Source organism: Sorex fumeus, unplaced genomic scaffold (genome assembly GCF_029834395.1).
Source record: "Sorex fumeus unplaced genomic scaffold, SorFum_2.1 ptg000044l, whole genome shotgun sequence".
Taxonomy (NCBI): Eukaryota; Metazoa; Chordata; class Mammalia; order Eulipotyphla; family Soricidae; genus Sorex; species Sorex fumeus.
Window position 1 is genome coordinate 68,238,046 of NW_026606101.1, and position 6,677 is coordinate 68,244,722.

Sequence of the window (6,677 nt, forward strand, 5' to 3'; positions counted from 1 at the left end):
GCGGTGTAGGGATGCCCGTTACAGGGCTGGGCGCCGTCTGCTCCGCAGCTCACAGACTTCCCGACAAGAAGGCAACACCACGGCTGCATAACTGCATAACGGCGGGGCGACCTCCAGCCCAGCAACCCGACAAAAGCGCCCACCAGCCCTGCCCTCTCCTGCAGACAGCGGACAGCGCCCGGGTCCCCCATCACCTCCACCTCCTCCAGACCCCGTCTGCACCCGGGTTTCAGACCCTCACGCCTCCGTGAGCCCCCCGAACCTCAGCTGCAGCGAGAACCAGCAGCCCCCACCGGACGGAAGAAGAAAAGCGGCGGCGACAAGTCAAACAGGGAGGCAGGACAGCACCGCGGCCGACGTGGCCGGGCTCGAACCGGGCCCGCCAGGTCCCCAAACCCTGATCCCCGAGCTTTCAACTCTCGCAAGACCATCCCAAGCAGCTGCTCCCCGAGGACCCACACCAGGGCCGGTCCGACGGCTCACGGGCCTCGCCGCCAGGGAAGGTCAGCCGCGGGCTGCGGCCGCGTCCAGGAACCCGCGGGCTCACTCACCTTCCTGAGCCGCCGCACCCGCCAGCAGCGCCAGCAGCGCCCGCAGCTCGCCCAGCCCCGCCCCGGTCCTCCACCTCCGGCCCCGCCCCCGCGACCGTTACTGCCGCGCAGCCACCAATGGGGTCCGAGCGCGCCGCCGGGGGCGTGGCCTCGCTGCCCCACTCCCGCGGGCGCGGCTTTGGGCCCCACGGGGAGGCGGGGGCTGGTCCGGCCTCGAGCTCTCTGATTGGTTCCTCTGTGAGGGCGTGGCTTCCCCGAATCGTCGGCGTGGGGAGGGAGGGAGCCTTTGCGTCTGCGCGCTGCTGTCGCGCCTCCCGCTCCGCACCCACCAGCTGAATTGAGCCGCTTTGGCCGGGCCAACTGCATAAATGCTCTTCTGGAGCAGGTCTGGACATTGAGGACGGGTCACGTGGGCGCCGCAGGCACTCCCCCGCGCACATCCCAAGCGAGTGCTCTGTGTTCCAGACCTGGGTGAGCGCAGCAGCGCCTGATTTTTGAAGGACCCTAAATAGTGTTTGCAGATGACGTTTCCCCCGCCCCCCGCTCAGCCCCCACCGTTAAGTCTCCCACGAAATGTCAGGCCCTACCTCGGGCTCCAGAAGTGCAAAGGTGCCTGGCTGTAGAGACTCGAAGCCTGGTTAGGGTGATGCTTTCAGACCTCAAGCTAAAATGCGCGCCGCGAGCGTGATCCGGGGAGGGTGCGCGCGCAGGGAGCGCGAGAGAAGAGGCTTGAGCTAAGTCGTGCGCTCCCGGCTGGCCCCGCACACCGGCGGGTCCTTAACCCTGGCTAAAACTGGCTTCACCTAGGGGAACTTGAAAAACTTTCCGCGCTCAGAGATCACTCCTGGCGGGGCTCAGGGGACCATCTGGGTGTTGGGGATTGAACCCGGGTCCGACGCGTGCAAGGCAAAGGCCCTACCCGCTGTCCTATCCCTCCAGCCCTGGGACTTTAAAAACCGTTGATGGGGACCCCCGCTAGCGCCACAACCGAGAGCTCACCGCACTGCGAGAGTGTGCTAGCCCCGCACCGTAGCAAATGTGAACTCCAGCGAGCACCGCAGCGGAAACATTTTTTGTTTTGTTTTGTTTTATTAGTGAAACACCATGAGGTACAGTTGTAGACTTACGAGTTGTTGTGCTTGGGTTTCAGTTATACAATGATGGAGCACCCATCCCACCACCAGTGCCCATTCTCCACCCCCACCAATCCCAGTATCCCTCCCAGCCACCCACCCACCCCCCTTAATCACATAGGCACGCTCTTTGCCTCCCCAGCACAAAAAAGGGCTTCCCATCACTGCGGAGGGCTTCCCACGCTGCCTCTGTGGCAGGGCACTCCCTTTTGTTCTATCTCTCCTTTTGGGTGCTGTGGTCTGCAGAAGAGACACTGGGTGCAATCATGTTCTGTCTATAGACTACGCGGAAACATTTTTAAATTGTTTGAATAGCGTGGCCAGGCGTTGGACCCTTGGCGGACTGTGCCACTAAAACGTGCAGGAGCTCCTGCACCCCAACTAGAGTGTACAAGCACGGGCGACGAAGGGTGTGCAAACTCTAGTCAGGAAAACAAGAAGGAAAGGAGATTAAAATAACAAACAAAACAGAAAACCTTGTGGTGGGGAAAGTGACCAGAAATTTCTAAAAGTCTAACCTCTCACACCTAGAATCTCATTGGCCCACAGTGTCATTGCGTCCTACAGCCACATGGTGTCGTTGTTAACCTCTAGTTCCCTATTGGTCTGATGGTGCCATGACCAAGGGATCGATCTGCCAGGGAGGCATCAGCTAGGTATCTTGGGTTATCTGGTTTGGGACAGTCACAGAAATTAGTGTCCAATATTTTCAGACCCATGCACAGTCTTCTTTGGGGACCTTTTGCTTTTTCTGTCTGCCCCATGCAAAAATGACCTCTACTTCCTTTTTCCATACCTAGGTATTCACAATTCCCAATGGACCAGGTGGGTTTTGATTTTCAAGTCTTCAAACAAAACTCATCTCTGGGCTGGAGCAATAGCACAGCCTTGCACACGGCCAACCCGGGTTCGATTCCCAGCAAGCACCACCAGGGGTAATTCCTGAGTGCAGAGCCAGGAGTAACCCCTGTGCATCGCTGGGTGTCACCCAAAAAGCAAACAAAATCCATCTCACGCCTTGCCTTTTCCAGTAGCATAGCATGACTTGTCTATTCTTCTGAGTACAGCTGCCTCACTAGGCAGGAAGATCCAACATGAATGGATCGGGCCAGAATGATAGTACAGAGGGGAGGGCACTTGCCTTGCACTCAGCCAGACAGGTTCCATCTGCAGCATCCCATAAGGTCCCCTTGAGTACCACCAGAAGTAATTCCTGAGCATTTCCAGGTGTGGCCCAAGGGAGGGGGGACACTATGATTGGGTTAGGATTGTTTGGGCAGCTAATTGATTATAAATTGATTCTAAGTCAAATCATAAATTAATTCAAACTAAATAATAAAGGTAACAATTTTTTCACATGACAGAATGGATGTCCAGAGGCAAGACAGACTTGAGCTTGGTTAGCTCAGTGTTTCAACAACTGTCTCTCTGAGGTAAACATGGTAGATTTCACTCACGCTAAAGCGCTTTTCCAGAGGCCTGCCCTGAGCATCAGGACCATCTGCTTTCTTTCCATGGAAACTCTTCTCAGGGCTTTTGAGCCAATTAATCACATAGGCACACTCTTTGCCTCCCCAGCACAAAAAGGGCTTCCTGTCACTGAGGAGGGGTGCTCCCTTGGATGGGTGGGGTGCTCCTTGTGTCATGTGGGTTGCAGAATGGAGACACGGTTAGTTGAATAAAACTAGAGTCCTAGGAGGAGCTCGAGGACAGCGTATACTAGGAGCTGGATGGGGTCGCCATCAACATCCTTAGTATCTTCAAGGAAGGGGGTGGGACTGTAACTCAGTAGTAGAGCACATGCCTCGCGTGTAAGAAGTCCTGTTCAGTCTCTGGCACCGTCTGAACAGAATAACCCACAATCTTCAAAGCGGGGGAGGCTGATCATTTCACCCCCAGCTACAAAGTCTTGCTGAGTTTTAATGATCAGATGGAGGGTCGAAACTCTGCTGAAGAACTTCTCAAACTTTCAATCACCAGGAGAGATTTTAAACTCCTAGTTTCTTCCCAATACTCAAGGCCACAAGGTTTGAGGGTCGGACCATGACCAGCATGATACCAGAATAATCTTCAAGGGCAGGGGTTCTGAAGCCTATCTGGTGACTGTGTGTGAGACGAGGGTTGAGGACCACTTCTTTAGAAGAAGAAAGGTCTTTCCTCGGACCACCAAGGCCTCTCTGGCCTCTCTCTCTCTCTGCATAGAAGTTCAGTGTTGAACTCAGCATCTGCTGCTTGGGCTTTGTCCCTCCCCCAGAATTCTAGTGCTTGTAAAAACTCATTTACAGGGACTGGAGTGATAGCACAGCTGGTAGGGCGTTTGCCTTGCAGCCAACCCGGGTTCGAATCCCAGCATCCCATATGGTCCCCTGAGCACCACCAGGAGTAATTCCTGAGTAGAGTCAGGAGTAACCCCGGTGCATCGCCAGGTGTGGCCCAAAAAGAAAAAAACTCATTTACATTCATTTACAGGATTCACATGATGTGCCTTTTATGTACCAGGGAAAAAAACAGATGACTTCACCATGGTGGAGAAGCCCGCTCCTGCCATCAGGGAGCTGTGAGCCCCGTTAGGGAGAGAAACATGAAGAATGCAGCAAACAGGTAGTTATGGGAAATGCAATGGAAAAGAGGATTGCGTGGCGAGGCCTCTCCTAGGAGGGGGGCGCTGCCCCTGAGATTCAGGCAAGTCTTCAGTTCAATGGGTAGACAGCTTTCCCCTGGCCTTTGACCCCCTGAAGTCCAGCCCAAGTCAGCAATCACAGCAGATCCGCTCATTGTGACCCAGACTGTAGCCAAGTGTGAGCACGTGCTCCTGCAGAGGTTTGGGGTTCGATTCCCAGTCACACCCATACCCACACCCACACCCACACACTCTTTCACATACACACACTTATACATTTATGTACATACACACGCATTTACATACATATACTCATACACATGTTCACATACACATTCATGTACATACACACACATACACACTAATTCACTTATACACAGTCACACACTCACATACACACACTCATGCACTCACATACCTACATACTCACAGTCTCATATACACTCATACACATTTACAAATACACACTCATCCACACTCACATACATGTAAACACACATACATACACGCTTTCTCACACATTCACATCCACACATCCTCTCATTCCTAAGCTTTCAAACTGACTCTGAAATTTCCTGACATACAACCGCTTTTACTCCACGACAACATAGGGTTCCAAATATGAACAAACTTGGTTACCTCACTTTCAGACAAATCTTTCAAACTTAGAATTCACTATCACCCTAATCCACGTGCTTCTGCTTCCAGGTGAGAATTTACAGTCGCGGGAGGAATAAATCAAGGACAGATGGCAGCTCCCCAGGAGGTAGCGGAGTTTGCTTGCATCGTCTCCCAAACGGAATCCTTCACGAGGTCGTTGTCAGCCAGGGTAGTGGCGTCTAGGTTCAGCCGGGGCTGAAGTACCCACTTGCAAACTCACGGGAGTGTGAGGATGTGGGGGCACCTTTTAAAACTTTTAACACAATTTCACAAGGGATGCATTATTTCTGTTGAGCACAGCTGATCACACAGACTGACCCTGTAGTATGGGAGAAGACCACCAGGAAGTGGGAGTCGTCACCAGGAGCCCTTTGGGAAGTGGCCTGCCATACTCTGTTTTTCTGACTACCTCCTCCACAAGACTCTGAACTTCAGAGTTGCTCATTGTTATATTCTGCTGTGCTGGGCCTATCAAAGTGTAAAACAAACAAGCAAGCAAACAAACAACAACAACAAAAAAACCAGAATAAACTGAAAGAGAATTAGGATAGAAATTCCAAAGGATAAGCCCTCTGTCTTTCTCTCTAATTCCCATTTGTCATTCACAATGCCATTTTTAAAAAAAAATTTTTTTTCAAATGGGACTATATTAGGGCTGGGGATGAGGCTCAAGTGGTGATAAAGCCTGGTAATGAGAGGGCATGGTTGGATCCCAACAACCCCACCTACTCCAGGACTGCCTGCTGCGCCCCCCACAACCACAACAGAAAGATGCAACTATATCATATCATGCCCAACACTCAGTGGTGCATGTGAAGGTACAGAAAATGAACATGGAAGGAAACACACCCAATTCCTGAGCACTGGAGAGAAGGCAATGATGCTGGGGTTGAAAGGCAATAGGCCTATATTCGCAGCATTTTCTTCTACTGAACTTTTTATTGAGCCCATATTTAAAGGTGGTCAAGTCTAGGGGTAGGATTATGTACTTTCGTTTTGAAGAAAGTGGGGAAGACGCTGGAGATTGAACCCAGAACCTCAGACTCTACCACTGAACAACCTACCCACCCACCCCAGCCCTTTTCTACTTTTAAGTCTCAAACAAGAAACACATGCAGCTCTTCCCTAATTGAAGTATGTGTCTGACTGCCTTGCTTTTAGCTCTTTGCTCTAATTGAAGATGTTGGTTATCTACAAACCCCAGCCTCAGATAACTCAGACCTAGGTTCTTTTTCCTCCTGAAATTGTTCCACTTTCCTGTTTGACAATCTACAGAATCACCTCAGTTCTCTGCTGCTTTGCAGTGTACAGTTTATCTTTAGAGACCTTTTGCTATCACTTTTATAACTGATACAGTGAAGAAAGATCTAGTATTTACTGGGGGATGAAACCTGTGTCAGGCAGGACTCTTTCAAAACAGCCGCTTCAAAACCAGAGTGAGCTTCCCTGGTGAGGGCAGAGCCTGGCTCGGAAGAGAGCTCTGGGCTTCCTGGGCTTGTGTAGACGGTCACAACCCGTGTCTAAGCAGCAGGAGTCAATGGCAACTGGCACTGATCCCAACTCACACCCTCTGAGGCTGAATCCCAAGCTGCGAGCTGATTTCCCACCTCCTGGGGGCTCTTCCTTCCCTGTACCCGATAGTCACCCTGGACCCATACTGGATGGGACAATAGAACATTTTGTATCTGTTGGGATCGATTATGCAATTTCCCC

At 51.9% G+C, this 6,677-nt stretch overlaps 1 protein-coding gene across 6 annotated transcripts in view; it reads right to left on the reverse strand.

Annotated features, from left to right (window-relative positions):
* Positions 1-606, reverse strand: part of CEP70 (centrosomal protein 70) — a 40,969-nt gene extending 40,363 nt beyond the window's left edge. For 5 of the 6 annotated variants that reach the window (XM_056122098.1, XM_056122097.1, XM_056122095.1 and 2 more), the window contains exon 1: positions 552-606. The gene's annotated coding sequence lies outside the window, so the exon portion shown is untranslated. The remainder of the gene's footprint in view (positions 1-551) is intronic. The other variant, XM_056122094.1, reaches the window with a different exon arrangement.
* Positions 607-6,677: the final 6,071 nt, after the last annotated feature.